General features: G+C 41.0%; 1 protein-coding gene across 2 annotated transcripts in view; it reads right to left on the bottom strand.

Moving 5' to 3' along the window:
• The window catches only part of ENOX1 (ecto-NOX disulfide-thiol exchanger 1), a 691,503-nt gene that overhangs the window by 39,213 nt on the left and 625,056 nt on the right, over positions 1 to 27,234 (bottom strand). The window lies entirely within an intron of this gene.

Genomic DNA, 27,234 nt, shown 5'->3' with positions numbered 1-27,234 from the left:
AGAGAGTTAGAGTAATGAATTAAGGTGATAGGCCTGTCTAAAGAGTTGTGTTTTTAAAGCACATTTAAAATGTGGGTGCTAGGTATAAATCGAACCTTCCGGGGTAGAGCATTCCGGCACAGCACAAGACAAGTCGTGGAGATGGAAGTGGGAGGTTCGGATTATGGAGGATGGGTACAGGTAGGGTGGAAGACAGAGATGAGAGAGGAAATAAGTTTATATTGTACTCTGTAGTCAATGGGCAACCAGTGCAATGACTGGCACAAGGTAGAAGCATCATTGTAGTGGCTGGACACAAATACTATCCTGGGTGCTGCATTCAGGACAGATTGGAGAGGAAAAAGTTTGGTAAGAGAGAGACCAAATCAGAAGAGAGTTGCAGTAGTCCAGACGCAAATGAATAGGAGCAACAATAAGAGTTTTTGCAGTTTCAAAGGTGAGAAAAGGTTGGATTCTGAAGATGTTTTTTAGATGCACATGACATGAGCGAGTTAATGATAGGATATAGAGAATAAAGGAAAGTTCTGTGTCATATATGACCCCAAGAAAGTGAGCGTGCTTCTTGCGAGTTATGGTTGAACCACCCAAGGAATTTGCCATATCTAGTATAGGTAGGCTAGAAGAGGAGGGAAACACAAGAACTTCAGTTTTGGAGAGATTCAGTTTCAGATACAGTGGCATGTAAAAGTTTGGGCACCCCTGGTCAAAATTACTGTTATTGTGAACAGTTAAGCAAGTTGGAGATGAAATGATCTCTAAAAGGGTTAAAGTTAAAGATGAGCCATTTCCTTTGTATTTTAGGTGAAAATTGTCATTTATTACATTTTAAAAATTATATAAAAGGAAAATTGGTTGATGAATAAGTTTGGGTACCCTTGGAGATTTTTGTGCACAGATAACTTTGATCAAGGTTTCAGACCTTAATTAGCCTGTTAGGGTTATGGCTTGTTCACTATCATTGTTAGGAAAGGCCATGTGATGCATATTTCCCAGCTTTATAAAAATCCAGCCTCCTCTAACCGTGTGTCAAAAACCAGCAACCATGGGTTATTCTAAGCAGCTGCCAAGCACTCTGAAAATGTAAATGATGGAGGCTCACAAAGCAGGAGAAGGCTATAAGAAGATAGCAAAGCGTTTTCAAGTTGGCCTTTCTTCAGTTCGAAATGTAATTACGAGATGGCAGTTAACAGGAACAGTGGAGGTCAAGTTAAGGTTTGGAAGACCAAGCTAAATTTCAGTGAGAGCTGCTCGTAGGATTGCTAGAGAGGCAAATCAGAACCCCTGCTTGACTGCAAAAGACCTTTATAAAGATTTAGCAGACTCTGGAGTTGTGGTACATTGTTCTACACCTGCACAAATATGGCCTTCATGGAAGAGTCATCAGAAGAAAACCTCTCCAGTGTCATCACCATAAAATTCAGCGTCAGAAGTATACAAAAGAACAGCTAAACAAGCCTGATGCATTTTGGAAACAAGTCCTGTGGACTGACGAGGTTATAATAGAACTCTTAAGACACAATGATCAAAGGTATGTGTGGACGAAAAAAGGGCACAGAATTTCAGGAAAAGAACATCTTGACAATCATGCTTTGGAGTTATGTTGCAGCCAATGGCACGGGGAACATTTCACGAGCAGAGGGAAGATTGGATTCAGTGAATTTTCAACAAATTCTTGATGCAAACATAAAACCATCTGTAAAAAAGCTGAAGTGTCATCAGCATATTAATGGTACTGGAAACCAAATCTGCTGATGGTTTGTCTAATTGGGTCTGTATATAGGGAGGGGTCCTAGGACTACTGAGCCTTGAGGAGTCCTGATAGTATGAGGAACAGGAGAGGAAGATAAGCTGGCAAATGATACAGTGAAGGAGCGGTCAGAGAGGTAGGAGAAGAACCAAGTAAGAACAGTTTCTTTGAGGTCTATAGAGCGGAGCATAGTGAGGAGGAGCCGTGAACCACAGTGTCAAATGCTGCAGAGAGCAGCAATATTATGGACACCCAGAACTCACACCCATCATTTAATATTAGGGGAGAAATAGCCACATTAGAAAAATCTGAAGCTAGGAGCAGGTTGCAAGAATGAATGAAGGAAAGGAGATTGCATGAAACTTAGTGCAAATTGTCAAACTCACATTATTTTTCCAGTCTAAAGTGTCTATAACCTTTAATTTCTATGTACCTAGAGACATTCTGACACTACCTGTAATTTGTTAAGGTTATTCTGACATGGACAGACATATGGATGACCTCAAGATCCTTCAGAAAAACACTCTCCTGACAGAAAAAATACTCATATGGTGTCAAATAATGTACCTCGCATTAGCTATACTTTCCAGACAATAGTCAAGTTAATAATATGATTATAAATGCTACCCAAAAGGGAGTGGGAAAACAGTACATGGTAAAATTATTTCTTTATTGACTAAACTGTAAAAGCATTACCCACAGAAAGTGTAAAGAACTAAAAAGGAGGTTAAACTAATTGTTCAAAATCCAAGAATTATAGATCTAAAAAATACACTAAGTAAAGATTAATTGTCATTCTTACACATGCAGGTATGTCGTTAGAGGTTATCTAATGTATATTTAAAGAGAACCTGACAGCTGAAACATGCTGTCCAATCCACGGGCAGCATGTATCAGGCTCTGGCTGTATGATCCCAGCCAGGTATGCTTGACTCTGAAATGCTGCAGTGTTTCAGAGAAAAACATACTTTAAAAACCGCTGGGGACAGAGCAGCGCTGGAGACTAGTCAGATAGGCGGGTCCCAGATTTACAGATCTCTCCCTATACGAGTTTGTAGGAAGAGTCTTGTCAATCCAGGGCAGTGGCTGGGTAGAAACCACCGGGAATCTGCCTGTCAGACTAGTCTCCAGGGCTGCTCGGCTGCAGGTGGCTTTTAAAGTACCGTACTTTTTGCTTTCTAAGACGCACCTGATTATAAGAAGCACCTAGATTTAAAGGAGGAAAATAAGAAAAAAAATTTGAGCCAAATAGGACACACAGTTATGGGGGATCTGTGGAGGACGCAGTTATGGGGGATTTGTGGAGGACGCACAGTTATGGGGGAATCTGTGTTTACGGTACATTAAATGTGACTATTGCTCCCATCATCCTTCAGAATACACCTACCGTATGTACTGCACGGTCTGGATGCATTCTTTAGGATGACTGGGGTTATTGTCATATTAAAATACAGTAAACATTTTGACCTATTACCGTACAGTGCAGTCGCTGTTTGACTACCACCCCCCTCATTCTTAGGAATACACCCATATTCTGTATACATCAGTGTATTCTTAAGGATGACAGGGGTGGTAGTCACATTTTCACCCCCTCCCCTCATCCTTAAGAATACACCCACTTACTGTATACATGAGTATATTCTGAAAGATGAGGGAGGTGGTAGTCACATTTACAATAAACACTACTTTGGCCACTTATGGTACACTCCCTGGACTGTTTATACTAAATGTGACTACAATACCCATCATCCTTCATTATACACCCATTGGTACTGTGTATTCTGAAGGATGATGATGGTAGTTGTAGTTACTCGCCTTCAGTGTCTCTGCTCACCTGCCTAGATGTTTAATAAAACCTTCAGGACCTTTCATACATGTGACACTTTTTTTGTCACTTGCAGATGACTGATTGGTGGAGGCAGATTAGCAGCAGGTCCCTCCACCAATCAGCATCCAGCCCTGCAGAGGAGGGGGAGAATCGCTCTCCTCTCTGAGGGTCCCGGCAGCTGCGGAATACTAAATGCAGCTTACGTCATCCGGGCCTTCAGAGGGGGAGCAGGGTTCAGGGACGCTGTGCCTGTGCGCCGCTGCTGTAATAAACAGCCCGGCCACTTCACAGCACGCCGACCCCGCTATACGGTATGTTTCTCTTTGAAACAACGCAGAGTCAAACATACCTGGCTGACTTTATACAGCCAGTACCTGATACATGCTGTCCATGGATAAACACCACGTGCAGAATTATTAGGCAAATGAGTATTTTGATCACATGATACTTTTTATACATGTTGTCCTACTCCAAGCTGCATAGGCTTGAGAGCCAACTACCAATTAAGTAAATCTGGTGATGTGCATCTCTGTAATGAGGAGGGGTGTTGACTAATGACATCAACACCCTATATAAGGTGTGCTTAATTATCAGGCAACTTCCTTTCCTTTGGCAAAATGGGTCAGAAGAGAGATTTGATGGGCTCTGAAAAGTCCAAAATTGTGAGATATCTTGCAGAGGGATGCAGCAGTCTTGAAATTTCCAAACTTTTGAAGCGTGATCACCGAACAATCAAGCGTTTCATGGCAAATAGCCAACAGGGTCGCAAGAAGTGTGTTGGCCAAAAAAGGCGCAAAATAACTGCCCATGAATTGAGGAAAATCAAGCGTGAAGCTGCCAAGATGCCGTTCGCCACCAGTTTTGCCATATTTGAGAGCTGCAACGTTACTGGAGTATCAAAAAGCTCAAGGCGTGCGATACTCAGGGACATGGCCAAGGTAAGGGAGGCTAAAAAACGACCACCTTTGAACAAGAAACATAAGATAAAACATCAAGAATGGGCCAAGAAATATCTTAAGACTGATTTTTCAAAGGTTTTATGGACTGATGAAATGAGAGTGACTCTTGATGGGCCAGATGGATGGGCCAGAGGCTGGATCAGTAAAGGGCAGAGAGCTCCACTCCGACTCAGACGCCAGCAAGGTGGAGGTGGGCTACTGGTATGGGCTGGTATCATCAAAGATGAACTTGTGGGACCTTTTCGAGTTGAGGATGGAGTGAAGCTCAACTCCCAGACCTACTGCCAGTGTCTGGAAGACAACTTCTTCAAGCAGTGGTACAGGAAGAAGTCGGTATCGTTCAAGAAAAACATGATTTTCATGCAGGACAATGCTCCATCACATGCATCCAACTACTCCACAGCGTGGCTGGCCAGTAAAGGTCTAAAAGAAGAAAAAATAATGACATGGCCCCCTTGTTCACCTGATCTGAACCCCATAGAGAACCTGTGGTCCATCATAAAATGTGAGATCTACAGGGAGGGAAAACAGTACACCTCTCGGAACAGTGTCTGGGAGGCTGTGGTGGCTGCTGCACGCAATGTTGATCGAAAACAGATCAAGCAACTGACAGAATCTATGGATGGAAGGCTGTTGAGTGTCATCATAAAGAAAGGTGGCTTTATTGATCACTAATTTTTTTGGTTTTTGTTTTTGCATGTCAGAAATGTTTATTTCTAAATTTTGTGCACTGATATTGGTTAACCTGGTGAAAATAAACAAGTGAGATGGGATTATATTTAGTTTTTAGTTTTTATTAAGTTGCTTAATAATTTGGCACAGTAATAGTTACCTGCACAAACAGATATCCTCCTAAGATACCAAATCTAAAAAACCCCACTCCAACTTCCAAAAATATTAAGCTTGGATATTTGGGTTGATTGACAACATAGTTGTTGATCATTAATAAAAATAATCCTCTAAAATACAACTTGCCTAATAATTCTGCACACAGTGTATGTATCAGCTATCAGGTTCACTTAAAAAAAACACGTAAAAAAAATTGCATATGTGATGAAACAAAAGAAACGCTACTCATCTCTACTTTCCCCCAGGCAATCCAGCATTAACACTCCTGTGGTGCTCTCTGACTTGGCTTACATGTGACCCACTACAACCAGTCACTACCTGTAATAGTCAGGGTCATCAGCACCACTCAGTGATGGGAGCCATGAGGCTGAACAAGGAGCACCGCAGGAGGATCTGTGCTGGATCATCAGTGGAAAGAAGGGGTGAGTAGTGTTTCATAGCTGCAAGGTTGAAAAAAGATACAAGTCCATCAAGTTCAATCTATAACTTAACATGTTGATCCAGAACTTTTTTAGTGAATTAACCACTACAACGTCATGTGGCAGAGAATGCCATAGGTGCCATAGTCACACTGCTCTAACTGTAAAGAATCTCTTTCTGTGATGATGATTAAACCTTCTTTCCTCTAGTCATACAGGATGCCCGCTTTTCATTGTTGCAGGAGTAGGAGTAAAAGCATCATTAGATGATTCATTAATTCTTTTATTACGCAGGCAATTGTTTAAAAAAATGAAAAAATTATAACTTGGATAACACCTTTAACTCACAAGAGCCCTTAACAATGTACTGTATTTTTCGGACTATAAGACGCACCTAGGTTTTAGAAGAGGAAAATAGAAAAAAAAAAGGAAGCAAAACTGTGGTCATGATGCACTGTTATGGGGAAAGGAGTCTGCTGCTGACACTGTTATAGGGGTATTGTCCTCAAATTCTGTACAAATATCCCCCATACTGGTGTATATATATGCCCCCATCCTGGTATATATGGCTCCCATCCTGATATACATGGCCCCATCCCCACCCTGGTATACATGGCCCTATCCCCACCCTGGTATGCATAGCACCCCCAACCTGGTAAGCATGGCATCCCCATCCTTTTAGGCAGGGCACCTCCATCCTGGTAGGCATGGCACCCCCATCCTGGTATGTATGGCACTCCCATCCCATCCTGGTATAAATGGCACCCCTCATCCACCCATCCTGGTAGGCATGGCACCCCCATTCCCATATACATGGCCGCATCCCCACCCTGGTACACATGGCACCCCCATTCCCATCCTGGTATGCATGGCACCCCCATCCCCATCACACTACACAAAGAAAAAAATAAAGGCTTCTACTCACCTCTCCTCTAGTGCTGCGTCCTGTTCTACTGCCAGCAGCTGATCTCACCATGTGAGTAACACATGACATTACTGCCATGCGCCCTCACACTCTGAGGTCAGCTGCCGGAAGATTCACTGCTCCCCATGCCCGGACTATGGGCATGTGCAGCACTGAATATTCATTCTCCTTAATAGAGTGCACAGTGTCAGCTGCGGCTCCTGAAGCTGCTGGGTGATCACGTGTGCCCACTACTAAAGGGAATGAATATTCACTACTCCCCACAGGCATGGGTGTGGGGAGTAGTGAATATTCATTCTCTTTAGTAGCGGGCACAATGTTAGCCGCTGCAGGAAGCCGGTGGCTGCGACTGACACTGTGCGCGCTTTTAAGGAGAATGAATATTAAGTGCTCCACATGCCCATGGGCATGGGGAGCAGTGAATATTAATTTTCTTTTAACAGCAGGCACAGTGTTAGTGGCAGTAGGCGGCTCCTGCTACCTGTGACCCGCTACTCCGCCGATGCCGCTCCCTCCACACCCCCACCGTCCACAGCTGGAATATGTACCGTACATCTGGATTATAAGACGCACCCCCCAGTTTCATACAAAATTTTGGAGGAAAAAAGTGTCTTATAGTCCGGAAAATACTGTAGGTTTAATTATATGACACTGAGTGTTACCCTACTTGATAAAAACCATCCTGAGCAAGGTTAGCTTTCAAATTACATTTCTAGAGTCACCCGATGAGGAGCTGTGTCAGGAGTTCTAAATATATGTATTCCTATTTGTGCCAGTGATTAAATGGGTTGTCTGTTTTCATTTTAAAAAATTATGAAAATTGACAACCTCTTTAAAAATACTAAGTATATGCATACAATGTATCCAACCATACAATATATGTATGCAGTGCAATGAGATGACTTTCACAGTAACCGCTATAAACCAGTGCATTTGATATAACATTTGTAACACCTTTTACAAAATTCATACTATATAGACCAGAGGGCTTAGTGTTAAACTCACAAAAAATTGGAAGGTAAACATTTCCATTGAAATCCATAAGCTGTGCTTTCCCGGAGAGGTAACAGGGTCAAAATTAACAGGGCATCTAGCAGAGAAAAGCAAGTATAGCAGATTGTCAGATCTAAACACGTCCTGCTCTCTAATACCTGAAGTCTAAATTAATTATCCAAGAGAGAATCCTCTTTAGCAGAAAGATACATATCAAGCTCTAACACGGCATCTCAAGTGCTCGAGCATGGCCTGAGCAGCAGGCACCACTAAAGAGCATGACCAGAAGCCTGGAAGGAGAGTAGAAGCAAGCTACTAGCAATCCTTCAGCTTTTGATAAAATATTGAGTCACAAGATATTCTCCTCCTGCTAAAATGCTGACAAAAAAGCATACAGCAATCACCGTGAGCAGATTCCAACGAACGTCAAACGTTTTTATTTCCATCCAAAAGCTAATTATCTAGTACCAACTGTCTCTATACTAAACCCAAGCAGCTGAATTGACCATTTCATTATTCATTTTGTTCCCAGGAACTGTGTAGATATGAATTCTGCTATTACCAACAAAACTAACCACCACCAAGTCTCTCCAGTTAAAATCAATGGTCCTTATCCTATGACAACTAATAAACCGGTACACATTCACATACGCTTAGAACAGGTAAATGAGAGGCAGACAAGTTTAGGTTGTTCCAATTCTGTAATACAAATATTTTAATTCGAAAAATTATCAAAAAAAAAGAGACCTGCTAAATTTTATTTCAGTTCAGACAATTCCAGAAGCAGTTTAATGATATGATGCACGATCCACGTTTTGGTCCTTTAGACTACAATAGTAAGGTAGAGTTCTTCTAAATAAAACAAGATGCCATGTAAACAATTTAATGGAAATGCTGATTGCCCTTAGGGAAGCTGAATAGAAAGAGAGAAACTTCAGGCAATGCTCCATATGCAGTAGATGATCAGCAAAAGCAGTCAAAAGAGTAACCCTCGTTTTAATTTTTATTTCATAAATCAACAGCGCACATGAAAATAGAAAACTTTACAATGTATCTTAAAGAAATCAGCTTCTTTCTCTACCAAGACTAATTATTCAATTTCAACATTCTCAACTCACAAGTAAAATGTGTATTTAGTGAAGACAGATTGTTACATTATTGAGATAAGAGATGGCAGTTATTATTGATAAGGTTCTTTATAGAAGGAAGCTCTTCCTCAAACTCCTCCTTCCTCCTCCAGCCCTCCCACTTACATAGAATCTTATCAGTACCAACTGCTGTCTCCTATCTCAGTAATGTAACAATCTGTTTTGAATACAGATTTTACCTGTGAAATGAGAATTTTTAGAATGAAAATATACAGTGGTGTGATAAAGTGTTTGCCCCGTCCTGATTTCTTATTCTTTTGCATGTTTGTCGCACTTAAATGTTTCAGATCACAAAACAAATTGAAATATTAGACAAATATAACACAAGTAAACACAAAATGCAGTTTTTAAATGAAGGTCTTTATTATTTAAGGGAAAAAGAAATCCAAACCTACAGGTCCCTGCAATAACTGGCAATGAGTCTTTTACAACCCTTTGGAGGAATTTTGGCCCACTCATCTTTGCAAAATTGTTGTAATTCAGGCACGCTTGAGGGTTTCCGAGCACGAAACCCTTTTTTAAGCTCATGCCACAGCATCTCAATCAGATTAAAATCAGGACTTTGACTAGACCACTCCAAAGTCTTAATTTTGTTTTTCTTAAGCCATTCAGAAGTGGACTCATTGTCCTACTGCCAAGCGCGCTTCAGCTTGAAATCAAACAGATGGCCGGACATTCTCCTTCAGGATTTTTTGGTAGACAGCAGAATACATGGTTCCATTTACCACATCAAGTCTTCCAGGTCCTAAAGCAGCAAAACAGCCCCAAACCATCACACTAGCACCACCATATTTTACTGTTGGTATGATGTGCCTTTTCTGAAATGCTGTGTTACTTCTACGCCAGATGTAATGGGACATATACCTTCCAAAAAGTTAAACTTTTGTCTCTTCAGTCCACAGAGTATTCTCTCAAAAGTCTCGGCGATCATCAAAATGTTTTCTGGCAAAACTGAAACGCGCCTTTAGGTTCTTTTTGCTCAGCAGTGGTTTTGTCTTGGAACTCTGAGGCAAGTGAGGCCTGCAGATCTTTGGATGTTGTTGTGGAGTCTTTTGTGACCTCTTGGATGAGGCGTCGCTACGCTTTTGGGGTAATTTTGGTTGGCTGGCCATTACATTTTGTTCTACTCCACTTTGTCATGCAGGTACTATTTAAGGGATTTCTGTGTGTGGCTAGGGAAATTAAACTCAGCTTTCCAAAGATGAGATAAACCACAGTTAATTTATGTTTTAGGGGACAATCACATTTTCACAAAGGGCCCTGTAGGTTTGGATTTCTTATTCCCTTAATAATTAAAAACCTTCATTTAAAAACAGCATTTTGTGCTTACTTGTGTGATTTTTGTCTAATATTTAAATTTGTTTTGTGATCTGAATCACTTAAGTGTGACAAACATGCAAAAGAATAAGAAATCAGGAAGGGGGCAAACAGTTTTTCACACCACTGTATTACAAAGTTGCTTATTTTCATGTGTATTGTATATTTATGAAATAAGAATTAAAACGACGGTTACTTACTTTAATGATTTATTAACATGGCCACCTATAAATGAAATACCTCTGTAGATTTTCAAATTCAAATGCTTCTGTTTCAAGAAAAAAAATTCTTGCAACACTAAGTTGTACATTAAAATACAAAGAAATATGATAAAACAAAGTAACAATGATTGAGGATTTAATTAATGCTTATTGAAGCCGATGATCATTTATTTCAGAATGCTGCTCACCGTACAGCTGTCACAATGCCATGAAAAGATAAAATTGGTAACATTTTTTTTAAAGTAACCATTTCCTGGTGAACATAATATACTCACGGTCCTTTAAATGGCATCCTGCTATCATCTTACTTAGTACAGCCAGGAAAGTAAAATAGAAGGTACAAAGAAAGCAGTAGCATCTACTACGAGCTGGTGTAGAAAGCAAGCACTATAATTTATAAATTCTCCCCTTCATCAGTAAAATGGATCATCACTCCTTTCCTTTATTCATGTCCTGGGATTCCTCATTCTTCAAATCTTCCATCGAATATGACTGTCAAGATAGCTATATTGACAGGCGTTTTTAATACATAGGCACATTAGTGTAGTATGTTGTGTGATGTATAGCATACGGATCTCCTGTTTTGTGCGTTATAACACCATGCTATGAATGATAATGGTGTTATTTATTTGCCATTTATTCTTCTATTACCGTGCGTCTCTGAAAACTTATTTTATTTCAATGGCTAGATTATTTTCAGTAACATACTCTTATTTTCTACCGGGAAACTAGGAGGGACAAAGTTATCATGGAGTAAGATAGCAGCGATTTTATGCTATGGGCCCTATTAGTCAAAACTTTTATGCTAGAATTCGTATAAAAAACTTTGAAAAGTCCAAACATTTTAGTGCAACACAAGGCTGCACTAAAATTTTGTGACTTTAGGTGTTTTCACACCATTTTGCCCAGGTCCAACAAAGTGGGTGGAGATGGGGCAGGATGGGGGCATGGCAAGCCCGCTCATCAAATTCATGATTAGCTACCGCATTCCATATGCCACAAATCTTACTCCATTCCCGCTGGACTAAGATTTGTGGCGAGGTGCACACACTGAATCCGGTGCTTCTGACTTCAGTTCACCGCCTCAAAGAGACTGGCATGAAAAACGCTGGTCTTCATGAATCAGGTCCTATGTCTTTTTAGCATAGTCAACCAAGACAAAAGCAAAAATGTTTACTTTTCCTACACAACTTATCTGTAATTTTACCAGGCATCTTAACGATAAGTTGGAAGAGAGCACACAAATTAACAAGTAGCAAATGAGAACAATTAGTAAGCTACACAAAATGAATGCGATTGTTTTTTGTATTGAAGAGTTATTCCCAGGGGTGGGATTCAGCTGGTTCTCACCGGTTTGGGGAAACCGGCTGTTAAAATTGCAGCCAGTTGCTCGAATTGGCAAGAAGCAGTGCTACATTTGGTAATGGGGGCCCCCATTTGCAACCTTGGATGCACATTCAGTTGAAGTGTATTGGGGTACAATAGTTAAAATAGATGCCGGCCTATCAGAGGCTGGAAGCGGACGTTGGCTCGCACGTCACCGGGATATGACGTCACTGCATGCGCTGGCCCTTCTGCGCCCCATATGGAGCAGGAACAGGATGCTGCTTTATTGTGGACAGGTAACAATATATTTTTTTTAATTTTATTACAGAAGAGCAGCAATATTGAGGGCATATGGGGACCAGGAGGGAGGACATATTGGGAACATATGGGAACCAGGGTGGAGGACATATTGGGAACATATGGGGACCAAGAGGGAGGACATATATGGGACACATGGGGACCAGGGTGGAAAACAAATGGAGGACATACAGGGACCAGTTGGAGACCAGGAGGGACATATGGGGACCGGGATGGGGGATATAGTGGAACAAGGATGGAGGACATATGGGGACCAGAATGGGAGACCAGGATGAAGGACATTATTACAGAAAGTAGCAAGGATGGAAAACATTATTACAGGTAAGGGCCCGGGATGGGTGAACTAATTACTGTATGGGGGCCAGGATGAGGAACAAAGATTATTAATTTACGGGACATTATTACTGCTGTAATATATTTTACTTTTGTGGCTACTGTTTGTAGTAGGGGGAAAAAAGGGAGGTCCAGTTACATGCAGGGCGGCACTATGTCGCTTTTTTTTCTTCATCTGGCGCAGTGTGGAAGTCGGGGAAAAAGTGGGGAATGTGTTCTACAAATGATCAGTTATATATGACTGTGTGTCACTTTCTGCACACGAGTCCAGGCTGGAAAAAGTTATAGCGGTCTGCGCTGGATGAAGAAGAAAAGCGAAGATGAATGACTTCAATTAGAGAGGTTACTGGGAAGTCACTGTATTACATGTACACTTACACTATATAGTACATACAGAGATCCTGTGCATAATATGGTCACTACATTAACTGTACACTTAAACTATATACAGAGCTCCTTAGTATAATGTCTCCGGTGATTACTGTATTACCTGTACACTAACACTATATACAGAGATCCTGTGTATAATGTTGCTGGTGATTACTGTATTACCTGTACACTATATACAGAGCTCCTGTGTATAATGTCACTGGTGATCACTGTATTCCCTGTATAATATATACAAAGCTCCAGCGTATAATGGCACTGATGGTAATATTAGGCTATGTTCACACACGTTGGGTTTTTCAGCATTTTTTGCTGCAGATTTTTATGCAAACTTTCAGCTGGGTTTTGCAGTACCAGCAAAGTCTATGATAAATCAGAATTATCTGTTCACACATCTTGTTTTTTGTTTTTTTTGCTGCATATGTTGTGCCTTGGTTGGGTTTTTGGAAAATAGAGTATGTCCCTTCTTTCAGCGTTTTTTCACCCATAGGAAGTAATGTGTGGTGAAAAAATCATCAAAAATGCACCAACATTTGTATCAGCGTTTTTTATGCCAAAATAGAATGGGGTTCTTTTTTTTCACAGAACTTTATGCACATGCATAAATAGAGACAGAAGGACAGTGAAAAAAATGCTGAAAAAACACACCAAAAAAACGCATCAAAACCTGCATTTTTGACGCAGCTGATTTCCTGCCAGAGATTAGGTTTTGCGGCAGATTTGTGACACTGAAAAACCGAACATGTGTGAATATAGCCTTAGTGTTATTAGTATTGTGTTTTTTATTAATCAGTATTGTAGTATTCGGTCACTATGTGGTGGCAATATGTAGTCTGGTCATGGTGTAGCGGTAATTCTCCTTTATATGTGGTATTATTCAGTCACTATGTGGTGTTAATATATGGTCTGGCCATGGTGTGGAGATATTTAGTGCATATTTGGCCTATGGCTGCTAAGGCCAGAAATTAAGTGCAGCAAACAATTGAGATGACAGATGGACAGGTGGTCATCTTTTCCAATTTGAGCAGGGTTCTTTTACTACTAATTTTCAAAACGTGTAGAAATCCCTTTAATACTATTCACCATTCTAAGAAGTGACTGATAGTGTGACTGGAACAATGTGTACTGGATAGGAAGCAATGAGACTATGAATGAAGGTATAGGTAGGGTAAGAAGAGGAAGCACTTTTACTTTTAGCTCCTGTTACTTGTATTTTGTGGTTTAGGAAAAATGGGTGTGATCACCAAATGGGCATGGCTGTTTATATGGGTGTGGTTTCCTAACACAAATAGGGAACTTGTTAAAAATCTGAATCCCACCCCTGGTTATTTCCCTCTTTGGCAGAGATGGGAATAACGGCTTCTAGGACCCGACCAACAGAGGCGAGGTTACAAAAATATCCAAGCACAGCTAGGCTACATGTTTGCATGACTCCCATAGATAGAGACATGAGTTATGAAACAGTGTAGCAAATTGAGCTACACGCATATCTCTTGGGTTGTGGGAGCAGCATAGCGCCCTGTGCTACATAATCTCCATAACATCCAATCATTTATATAGTAGATATGCAGACAGCACTCAGCTGTTTTCCTAACCCTGACTCTGATGGTCAGGACCTAGAAGTAGTTAATTCCACTTCAGCTATGAAAGGTAGAATAACCCTTTAACCTCATCATCGTTTGGATTGACATTATACGATGTAAAATACAGTATAACCAAACAACATGCAAAATAACATGCAGCTCTCAGATTAGGTAGCAAAAACCTGCTGACAGATTTCCTTTAAACTCAAGTAGAGCGTGCCCTGGTGAATAAAGTTACACAACATATTAGCAGCTAATGCTTATCCGGTGCGTATAGGATCTAGAACTGGTTGTAGTACATTCTCAATAGTCTTGAAAAAGAAGCAATAATGAAATTACAATTCAGATTGGACTAGAAATTCAGTCTCCATACAAAAGAAATAGAGAACTAATAACTAAAAAATATACTATAGGTTTATACAAGGGAATAAGTTCTGCTTAATTTTAGCTTTTAGCCCAAAAAGAGGGCTCCAATTTAACACTGAGTAGCTGGAAAAATCCTTTGGAGGCAGCGTATGAAGTTTTTCTACATTTCTCTCCTTAGAAATACAATACAAGTTTTCACACTAAGGGCCTCAGGTTATTGGTTTTCTTTCAGAATGTGCACCAGAAAAGCTCCCGACATACACACCAAACATGTCTATAGGGTTCTCCTGTCAGATTGAGGCAAAATAGCTGTCCTTTGAGCCTCCGACAGGCTGGAATACATCGGACTATCACAAAAGGATAACCAGGTAGTGTCATTCTATTCAGTAAATATATGAAAGGTACTAAAAATTAATGAAAAACTAAATATGGAAAGCACTGGAGATTTGGACAAATTGCTGCAAGGATTTGCAGAATTGGTAATCTCTTTAGAATCAATGCTATACTGGAAAGGGATGCAGTACACTGATTTTAGATAAATTGAGAAGCACGCCTTTTGCACTCATGTAACAAAAGTAAAGGGGCTGTGTAATTGTCTATCTTCAGGAGCGCACCATTTATCTGCCTGCTTTCTGCTTTTCGGGGGTGGTGCCCTTGTGTAGATAAACAGTTCAGAAAAACAGCATGGTCACACCGTTGGTCTTAACTATGCAATCTTCCCGTGCTGCAAACAAAGGTAACATACTACAGCATCAGAGGAGAATCAGGGGTACTACAACTGGCTGGATCCAGTAATAAGTACAGCTTCAGAGCTGCGCTTGCAAGCCTGCACTCAGTGCCCAGAAAAATGGGCACCTTTAATACACTGCACCGGTGGCCAGTAAAATAGAAAACAGCAGTTAAATAGCTAGGACGGTTCGCTATGGAGACAGGGGGCCATCAGAAGGTAAGTATAATGTATTTTTTTATTTTAATTTTTTTTTTTTTAACAGGTACTATGGTACCCGGGTCTGGAGGAGAGTCTCCTCTTCTCCAAACCCGGGTACCATCCGCACATAGAATCGCATAATATACGCATGTGCACATGTAGTGATGCGGATATTATGCGATTCAATGGCGAGGAAAATGCCGCGATTCCGCAAAATAATTGTTAGTGCTGCGGATTTTTCCGCAATGATAATCCGCAGCGGAAAATCATTGGGGAATATGGCAGACCTTCTACCAAGCGTTTTTTAAGCGTTTCTGCAGCGGAATTGCCACTGCGGAAACGCTTAAAAAACGCATAGTGGGCACACAGCCTAAGAGGAGACTTAATAGCGGTCTACAAATATCTGAAGGGATTCTCATTTGCACATAGATACATGAGAAGCAATGAAATGAAACTGAAAGGGAAAAGAGAGATTAGATATTAGAAAAAACTTTTTGACAGTGAGGGTGATCAATGAGTGGAACAGGCTGCCACGAGAGGTGGTGAGTTCTTACATGGCAGTCTTCAAACAGAGGCTGGACAGACATCTGCCTGAGATGGTTTAGGGAATCCTGCATTGAGCAAGACACAATGTTGGACACAATAACCCCGGAGGTCCCTTCCAACTCTAACATTCTATGATTCTATGAAATTTAAGGGATCAAATAACTAAAAATTGGCATGTGCATATGTATTCACCCCTTTTGCGATGAAAACTTCTGGTGCAAGCAATTACCTTCATAAGTCACATGCTTAGTGAAAGGAAGTCCATGTGTGCAATTGTTAGGAATCGTGGTTCTGTGCTCCCTCCTGGGAATGGAGCAGGTCCGGTGCTACGCTAATGCAGTCGCAGGCGCCGCCATTATCCTGACCCTGGAAGCAGAGCTAAGTGTGCACGGAGAATGTCTCAATCTTATGGAGCATCGCGTTCTGGTGTTGTAGGATGTGTGAGGACGTGGGACGCCATGTCTCTCATTGATTTCTCCGGTTGCCAGGCAACGCAGGTCGCTGCAGTGTCTGGCACTATGCAGTGGTGGGATGTCCATTCTGCTGTTCAAACTAGCAGGGAGTGGCTGGGGAGGATTGGGAGGTATTCAACACCTGATCATTAGGCAGGCTATTTAATCCTGCCCCCTGCTCAGTCCTTTGCTGTTTACTGCAGCTCCTATGTGCTGTGGTGAGTGGTGCTAGCATTAGTATTGCTATCTTTTCAGGGGTTTTCTCATTTTCTCTTCTGGTTACACTTCCTGGGGTTCTTGCAGAGGTACTCATCTGGTTCTTGACTAGTCACCGACCGTGTCGCCAGACGCCAGCTGTCAGGCGATAGTGGGCCTGGGAAAAGCTCGGCCAAAGTCCCCTTTCCATTTACTGGAAGCTAGGTTACCAGTATTCCCGGCCCTCAAGGGCTCACCTAGCTGGGCAGCTTGTGCCAAGTGAGTCTGTGGCTGCACTTTTGCTGGTTTGGTGCCAGTCTTGCTGGGTCCCTCTGCAAAGAGCATAACAGCAATCTAAGTGTCACATGGTCTGCCAGAATATACACTCCTTTTCTGAAAGGCCACACAGGCTGCAACACCATTAAGCAAGAGGCACCACTAACCAAATAACACCATGAAGATCAAGGAGATCTCCAAACAAGTCGGGGACAAAGTTATTGAGAAGTACAAGTCAGTGTTGGGCTATAAAAAAAATATCCCAATCCCTGATGATCCCCTGGAGAATCATCAAATCCATTATCAAATGGAAAGAACATGGTACCACAACAAACCTGCCAAAACTCTTGGCTGGGCAAGGAAGGTATTAATCAGAGAGGCAGCACAAAGACCAAAAGTAACCTTGAAGGAACTGCAGAGTTCCCAAGCAGAGACAGGAGTATCTGTCCTTACGACTACAATAAGCCGTACAATCCATAGACGTGGCCTTTATGGAAGAGTGGGCAGAAAAAAAGCCTTTACTTACACACAAAAATTGTAAGGCTCGTTTTGCATTTACCAAAAGACATGTGAGAGACTCCCCAAATGTATGGAAGAAGATGCTGTGGTTAGAGGAGACCAAAATGTAACTTTTTTGCCACCAAGGTAAGCGCTGTCTGGAGCCAAACCAATACAGCTCATCACCCCAAGAACTCCATCGGCAGGGAAAATGGTCCGAGTCAAGGGCAAGATGGAAGGTGCGAAATACAGGGATATTCTTGAGCAAAAACCTGTTTCAGTCTGTCAGTGATTTGAGACTGGGATGGAGGTTCACCTTCCAACAAGACAATGACCCACAGGATACTTTAAGGAGCTGGAGCAGTTTTGCCTTGAGGAATGGGCAAAACTCCCAGTAGCAAGATGTGGAAAGCTCATACAGATTTATCCAAAGCGACTTGCAGCTGTAATTACCACAAAAGGAGGCTCTCCAAAGTACTGACTTTAGGGGAGTGAATACTTTTCAGTTATTTTGTCCCATTTCTTGTTTGCTTCATAATAAAGAGAAAACCAAACGTTAACATCTCTAGGCATGTTCTCTACATGAACTGATGCAAACCTTCAAAAAAAACTAAAAAACAGTGAAATTCCAGGTGAGGTAGCAAAACACAAAAAAATGCCAAAAGGGGTCAATACTTTCGCAAGCCACTATATAGGTTCTTTTCAATCAATTCCTGTAAGCACAACTCTAATGTTAGCTTGATCCTTAGAACACACGATCAGTCTGGCTTTTGTGTCACTGCAATTCTCCAATGCCGCTACAGAAAGCAAAGAGTGCACAGTTTGGACAAGTGGGGAAACTATGCCTCTGGAATGAACTGTCAATCTTCAGGAGTGTTCACCTCCAGCAAACAGGAAGAAGAGAGGCAGGGAAGTAGTGCACTCTCCAAGATTAACCCCTTAGTGACCGGACCAATTTTTTGAAATTTGACCAGTGTCACTTTATGTAGTAATAACTCTGGAATGATTCAACAAATCCCAGTGATTTTGAGATTGTTTTTTCATGGCATATTATAAGGTACTTTGTAATAATGGTAAATTAAGGTTGATATGTTTTGCGTTTATTTATAAAAATATCAGAAATTTGACAAAAATGTTTTAAAAATTGCAATTTTCAAACTTTGAATGATTATCCCTTTAATCCAGCTAGTCATACCACACAAAAACATTAATAAATAACATTTCCCTCATGTCTGCTTTATATCAGCACCATTTGTAAAGTGTTGTTTTATTTTGTTAGTATTTTAGAAGGTTTAAAAATGTAGCAGTAATTTTTCATTTTTTCAAGGAAATTTACAAAACTTATTTTTATAGCGACCTGTTCAGTTTTGAAGTGATTTTGTGGGTCCTATATATTGGAAACCACCAAAAAGTGATATCATTATAAAAACCGCAAGCCTCAACATATTCAAAATTGCTTTCAGGTAGTTTATTAACCCTTCAGGTGCTTTTCAGGAATTAATGCAAAGTGGCATGACAAGAAAGAAAAAGTTTATTTTTACCACCTAAATTTTGATAACTTCTGGACAGGCCGCTATAGCTGGAAGGCTTTAAGGCCATTATTTGGCCATGAACTCCCATGACAAACATCAGGACCACACAACCAAAATCTCAGGGTGCCAATGGAGTTAAAGAGGGAGCCCCCACACTATGTTAACTATGTAGATTCTGTAGTCACTATTGAAAGCAGCATCTAAGCCAGACTTGGGCAAAGTGCGGCCCGCGGGCCACATTCGGCCCTCTGGCTTTTCCAGTCCGGCCCGTGGACCAAGACTGCCAAGGGGCTGATAACAGTGGCCCACGGGCCGCACTATGCCCTTCCCAGCTCACACACATGCTGTCACTGCCCGCCGTCACTGCCCGTCCACACGCCGTCACCGCTGTCTCAATCCGCGGTCTCAATCCGCTGTGAATGCATTGGTGGAGGAGGGGCCGCTACCTCGCTCTTCCATCAATCAGCATTAGAAACAGCTGACGCGATGGCGTCAGCCTGTGCACTGCGGAGAGTCAGTGCTTCTCAGACAGGAGCGCCAGGGGAACAGGGAGTGAGGTAAGTATATGCTGGACATAGGGGGGGCTTTAATGATGGACACAGGGGGGGCACTCTCATGCTGGACGAAGGGGGGGCTTTAATGCTGGACACAGGGGGGGTACTCTCAGGCTGAACACAGGGGGGCTCTCATGCTGGACACAGGGAGGCTCTCATGCTGGACACAGGGAGGCTCTCATGCTGGACACAGGGGGGGGCTCTCATGCTGGACACAGAGGGGCTCTCATGCTGGACACAGGAGGGGCTGTCATGCTGGACCTATTGGTTCGGCCCTCCCCAACAGTCACAGTCTCTCATGTGGCCCCTCGGGAAAATTAATTGCCCACCCCTGATCTAAGCCATGGTCGGTACAAACACTGATCATGGCTGATGCAGCAAGTTGTCAGCTATAGTGTACAGCTGACAGCTACTGGATTGTCACCCATTGGGGGATGCTAGTCTCTTACATTGCTGGTCAGTAAAAAGACGTATTGGTTGTCGATAAACCTGTGAACCACTCTTCAATGGGAGGTATACACAGGCAGAATATTCTTCTCCCTGCATAAAAGGTTAAAACTGACTCGAAGCCAAGAACATTACATAAAAAGGCAGCATTCTGAACTTTTGAGGTGTTCTAAGGGGAGCCGCGCTTTAAGCAAAATGGAAGTGACAATTGTTTGCATTGATGCAACTGGATCACATACAAATATGTGACAGTGAAAAATGAATTTGGAAGATGTATTTTGCATAACTAGCTTTAGCGAGAAAAATTAGATGCAGAAAGCGCATTATGTTTAGAAACATTCCCTAAGAAAATGAATTATAGCCACATTATGATAGAGGCACATTTTTTGACTTCTTTGATTAATGAGTATGCAGTCTTGCGTGGCGTAACATGAACAAACATTAAAATGGCCACTGCGGCTATCCCTTTACTGTATTGTCAAGCGGTTTCAAAAATGACTATTGCAGGGAGTGGGAGCTTACGGGCTGCGGGGTGCTCGCACTACTGCTAGATGGTGGTTACAATAAAATAGAATACTGTTAAAGGAGAAATTTAGTCAAACTGAATTTCTGATATTTGGACCATTACTTATTTCCAGAATTTAAGTACTCTCACAATGCAGAGAGAAATTATAAGCCTATTCTTTTGTAACTAAAAAACTAACACAAACCTCAATGAACTTGTGCCTATTGGATGCAACTTATCATGTCAATGTTGTATGAGGATTGTAGGTCTTTAACATTTCATCCACAGTTGCACAAATACAGGAAGTCCCCGAATTACGAACATCCAACTTATGTACGTCCCCTGGTTACGAAAGACGGATGTTCAAAATCAACCTAATATACTCACCTCACAGTGGACTTCTCTGGCCACCATCTGGGCCTCTTCTTTCCATTTTTGCCCACCGCAACTCCGGCTTCTTCATTTTAGACAAAAACATCAAGCCGAGTGCAGGTCGGAGCTCGCTTCAAGTCATGAGGTCGCATCATCATTGTAACCTTATGACGCGCAGTATCCTCCGAGGCTTGGGTATGTCCTGGTTTATAATGAAGAGGCTGGAGACATAGTACGCCCGATGTGGCAAGAAGAGGAGCAGCAAACAGCAAGGTGGATGGAGAGGCGAGTATTGGTTCAGAAAAAAAAAATTGAATACTCATCTCTCCGGACACCCTGCTGCTCGCCACCTGCCCTCTGGCCCTCTTCTTTCCACCATTAACGGCATAACCTTATGAAGTGCTGTAACCTCCAAGGCCTGGATGCTGCTGAAAGTCTTTGGTCTATAGTGAAGAGACTGGTGTTGTGGTGCACAACAGTGTAAAGAAGAGGACCGGATGACGGGTGGCGCGCAGTGGGGCGGACAGAGTGGTCAGCCGTATTATTAATTTTTTTCTCAGCCCTGTTCAAACTTGCATACATATCTCGCTTACAAACAAAGCTACAGAACGAATCTAGTTCGTAACTCGAGGACTGCCAGTATTTTTGTTTTTAAATTTTTTCTTTTTTAATAATAAATATATGTATCTAAAATAAGAGGGTATTTGAAATCCTTCTCTCCAAAAGAGCATCTCTCATCTATTTTTTTGGTTACATTATACTTTTACATTTTAAAGTGGACATTTACATAAATGATGCATTACTGTTTTAGTATTATTGTAATTTTTTCCAGTAATTTTCACTTTGAAATGGTTTGAATGAGTATTAAAGCTAAATTCCCACATCCGGGGGAGTGTTACCATCAGAAAGAAGCAGACCAATTATTTTCTGAGCTGCTTATGTTTTTTTTTCTTCTTTTCACTGAAGTAGGTACTGTCTAAACATTTTTTTTATCAACTGACTCAATGTATAAGTTAAAAATGGATGCAACTCAGATGGAACTCTGAAGTAGAAAGCATGTCTTAGGTTTTACACGACCCATAGACTTTAATGGCTGACGAAATCTGAGACACGGACCCATTTTTAAAACTGATGTGTGTATGGATCAATAAAACTCTATGGGTCAGTGTGCAGTCCGGGAAAAAACTGACAACAGTAGAATGTGTCACATGGATGTGTAAGTTTAGCGAAAGGGCTTATTCATGACCAATTTTTTTGTATCCAATTTCTGTTGGCTTAAGCAATGCCTACAAATCTGACCTTATTATAGTCAATGGCCCCATACAGATGAACAATCCTGAAACTGGATGAAAAAAACTGGTCAAAACAAATTTCATAAAACAATATTCTTCAAGATGGAAATTAAATGATTTTGTCAGAGTAAGGCAAAGTTTATCTGGCTAGAGTTCACGATCCACATACAGACGCAATGAAAGGACAGCAAGTCAACCGACCTGAACTTACAGCCTCCTACATTGCCTACGAGGCTGTAAGTTCTGGTAAGGAGCCCCATGGTCAGTCTGTGCACAGACCGTGAAATGCGGCTGTCTGAAACCGGCCCAAGTCTAATTGGTGAAGTTGCAGTGAGGGCTCTGACCTGTAAGGTTGAGAAAAATATGCCAGGTGAGATGATCCACTTGTTAGCAGCTAAATACTGTCTTCTAAGAGGGCAGCAAAAGGCAGAGCCCCTAGTGGGTTCATGAGCATCAATTTTGTTGTAATATACAAATGAAATTGAAGGCAGCGCAGTATAAATTATTGGAAAAAACATCATGAAGCGATAGAATATATTTACATGATTCTATACAGATTGCCCCAAAACAAGTGTCAACAAGAACTAGTGTCCTAGACTCAAAAACACAGAATTCTTTAAGTGCAAATAGCAAAGTAAAAAAAAAAGGCTAACCCTTAACATATTAGTGACCGGACAATTTTTTATTATGTTTTTGCCTCTCATATTTGCAACGGGCAATTTTTTTCATTGATGTGGCTGTATGATGGTTTGTTTCATGCAAGACAAGTTATATTTTTAGCATTCTTTACGACACAATCTTTACATTTCTTACTTAGTATTTGTTTATATTTTTCAATATATTATTTATTTTATTTTAAAATTGTTGGTGTTTATATATATTTATAATTTATATAAATGTTTAATATAATTATATATATATATATATTAAACATTTCTATAAATTATAAATATGTATATATTTATATTATTATATATATTTCTGACTGAGCACTCCTCCCATCAGCCTATGGCTGTTTTTAATTAGTGCTGGATCCTATCTGCCCTTTACATTTCTAGACTTTTAGCTCGGGAGGAGCACGTTTGATAAATATTAGGTTTAGGGTCCCAAAAAAGAATCGTACACCTTGTTGTGGCTAGTGGGCTCTCATGGCCAATTTATGAGCTAGGTACCTACATTTTTATAAGTATGGTATATTCCATATAGCAATAATGTAGTCCATATTTCATTTTTCAATGTTTGCATACATTATAGCGCTTACAGAGTGCTGCTGTATTCTCTTGTTTATATATCTATTTTTTTACATAATTTGTCCTCGAAGGGATCAAAAAAGATATTTGAGGAACATATTTTTTTCTTTATTGCTCATTTTTCCACTGTATGTGGGGCATCAACAGGAGCCCTAGTTACAGAAGAAAACAGCTCCCTATAGTGACAGAAGTCACTGGCAGAGCTGTCCTGACTGTACTAGGACCTAGCACCTCTGCTATGCCAGACAGAGACCATCATATGAAGCGAATAAAAAATGACGTGACCATGTTCAGAAGATAAGAGAACTGCGCCCTACAACAATTTGGGTATTAAACCTAAAATAGAGCGTGGTTTCTGGAGACATAAGAGTTTGTTCACTCTCCATTCAGTCCTGGTTTGAGTTGTCTCATCAGGCTAAAGTAATGTTTAGCTATTGGTCAGATGGTCAACTGCAAGCGAAGGCCATGTGGTTTGATACTACAAAATAGCTACTGTGGTAGATATTGCTGGATATAACAGATTCAGAACACACAGTGCCTCACAGCTTGCAGAGCATGGGAGCTGCACATCCGGAAATACATCACAGTGTCTATATCGACTTCTATCTGCCACCGAAAGCGCCAACAAAAACCGAACCATGGAGCAATTGAAGAAGGTGGCCTGGTCTGATGAACAGCATGGAAATATTCTGCTGGGAAATCTTGGCTCCTGGCATTTATGTAGAGAATACTTTGCTATATACCACCTAGCTAAACATTGGTGCAGATAAAGTACATGCCCCTTCTGGACAATAGTATTCCCCAATGGCAGTTGACAGAAGACTAGACTTGTGGAGTCAAGCGGCTTTAGGTTTAAAGTTTTAGAGTTACGACTAATTGAAAATGAGATAATTTTATATATATATTATTTTAGGGTTTGGTCCAAACGTGCAGTTTTATTGCTTTCATAAAACTCCAAGGACTTCAAAACCAAAAAAGCCTCTTCTGGGCACTAAGGTATAACAGCAGCGCCTGGACGCCGAAACAAGGTCCAATAAATAGATCATGTGAATAGAGATGGGTGAATAAAGTACCTTGGCATACTTGCATATTATACGGTATATATTTGAATGCAGCTGTGCAGTAACGCCAACAACCTTGCAACATTTTAGAAAACAAGCCGTTAAGCAAACTGCAGATAGTAATAAAGCATTATGATGAATTCCCTTCTTTTCAGAAAGGGAATAATACCTAAAACACCTTCATTTGTTATATGTGATGAATAAAGCATCTCTTGAACCTTCCATTGAACCTTAAACTATTGAAGAGGTCAGTTTTTACTCATTCTTTGGTTGGATAGTCTTGATGTGAATAGATGGCTCAGTTCCCGGGTTCACTTACATTATCTAGTTACAGAATAATATGGTACATTCTTTTGAGATAACTAATAATTCTCATTGAAACAGGTATCATTCGCTGCCTAGGATATATTCAATAGGCCCTTAAAGCATAATTCCACTATCAAAACCACTTCAGTAGTCCAACAATGATAAAATCCCTTACACCTGGCTTCTTGCTACTTATTGCTCATAGCCCCCTTTCTGCATATCTTGCAAGCTTAACCACTGTCCAACATTACTTACATTAGAATGGAGAGATGCCAAGGGAAAAGAGCTATTGCTCTGGCAGACTCTGGGAGTCCATTTATTTCATGGTCTGCCATTTAGAGAAAATGCATGGATAGACAAAACATACGATGGCCTCCAGTAGTTGGTCCTGCCATAATAAGCTGATCAGAGGAGGGATGGCCTTGATGAGACTATTGTTTTCTATATTAATGACCACACTATATAAGTAATGGACCCAATATCTATGGCCACTGGTACTGACCGTAGTATTTCCGACAAACTCTTGGGTGACTCATGAGTGCATTACTAAGTTATTATACAGTGCTCCCTTTACCCACTTAATACATCACACTAGGTCCAAATGTCTGGATTTCCTTGTGGTGGCTCCCAGAGCTCATGAAGGAGTGAACATATGGAGGGGTCTGGTCTGCTTAATTTTCTTTACTCCCCCATTTGGGGATTGTGATTAATTAGGAGTTCAGGTCTCGGTAAGAATTTAGGTGCATGGACTAAATGTATTTACTTGTCCAGTCTGCATTCTGAATTAGTTTGGGGGCTAAATTTGAGGTATGCAATATTTTGAGGTCTGGTCTGATAATGATTTTTTGCGGGACGAGCTGGAATTTTGAATGGCCCTATTGATTTTAACGTATAGTGTACTGGATAACGGAAAAAAAAATCCAAGTGCAGTGATTACAAAAAAACAGTGCAATTCCAGAATTGTTTTTTGGGGGGTTTTATTTACCATGTTCACTATATGGTAAAACTGACCTGGTAATATGATTCTCCAGTATGAGTACACAAATACCAAACATGTATGGTTTATTTTTTATTTAAATGGCGAAAAATAAATTTTGAAAATTGTACGAAAGAAAGTTTTTGCTTTTGTCGCCATTTTCAGAGTCCCTCCGAGTTCCATGACATTTTCATTTTCGGGATCTGGGGTTGGGGTGTGGCTCATTTTTTGTGCACTGAGATGACATTTTTATTGATACCATTTTGGGGTAGATCCGATGTTTTGATAGCCTATTACTGTATTTTATTCCAATGTTGCAGCGATCAAAAACAGTAATTGTAACATTTCAATTTTTTTCTCGTTACGCTGTTTAATATCAGATTCATTTATTTTATATTTTGATAGATCGCACATTTCTGAACGCAGTGATACCATATGTCACGACTCTGTTGTCGGGTATCGCAGGACCAGGGGCTCCTACACTGTCCCTAAGGCTAGGGTCGCCCTAGCTGGCCCTGTTCCCCGGATTACTTCTGAAGGTGAAGAAGACGCCGGGGCCATGTACCTTGTCTGAGCTCTTCAATCCGCTCTCAGTCTGTTCCCTTCCCCCACCCAGGGAAGAGGGGAGTAGTAGTGTATGGCAGTACACCAACCAGATTAACAAGGTAATACAAACAGGGCTAAAGGAAAATTCCAATCATACAAATATATGCACACAAACAGCAGAGGATAACACTGGGGAGTGGAGGATGGGAAACAAACCAAAATAGGAGAAGAATAGGATTAGCACACAATCTAAACCACACAACAGTCTAAGCTTAAATCCACCAAACGCCTTCTCAAACAACAACTTTCCACCACACTCGAAGAACCATGCAGCATGAAGCTAGCTCTGGTAATGATCGCTTGCCAAAGCCCAGAATATATAGGATATAGGAGCGGGGGAGTGGCTAACAGTGAACAGTTGAGAGCCTAAATGAGGGTATGCTTCCTGGAGCTCACAACTGAGCAGATTAACCCCTGCACTGCTAAAAGAAACCTGCACCGTTTAATATGAAGGTGAAAGGTTTCTAATGAGTGCAGGAGTAGGAGGAATCAGACTCTGCAGTCTTCTGGCTCCTCTCTGTCGCGATAAACCCGTGACACCACATATGTGTAGTTTTTTTATTCGATTTTCAGTGGGCAAAATGGGGGTGATTTGAACTTTTCTTTTTCATATTACTCAAAACTTTTTTTTTTCAGTCTATACTTTATTTAACAGTTCCCTTAGGATACTTGAAGCTGCGACCGTCCGATCACCTGTGCTATACATAAAATGTATAGCA

Source organism: Phyllobates terribilis, unplaced genomic scaffold (genome assembly GCF_046119375.1).
Source record: "Phyllobates terribilis strain yellow unplaced genomic scaffold, ASM4611937v1 Scaffold_2__4_contigs__length_985480577, whole genome shotgun sequence".
In the NCBI taxonomy this organism is placed as follows: Eukaryota; Metazoa; Chordata; class Amphibia; order Anura; family Dendrobatidae; genus Phyllobates; species Phyllobates terribilis.
Note: the sequence above shows the minus strand (reverse complement) of the source record. Positions and strands in the feature narration are given on the sequence as shown.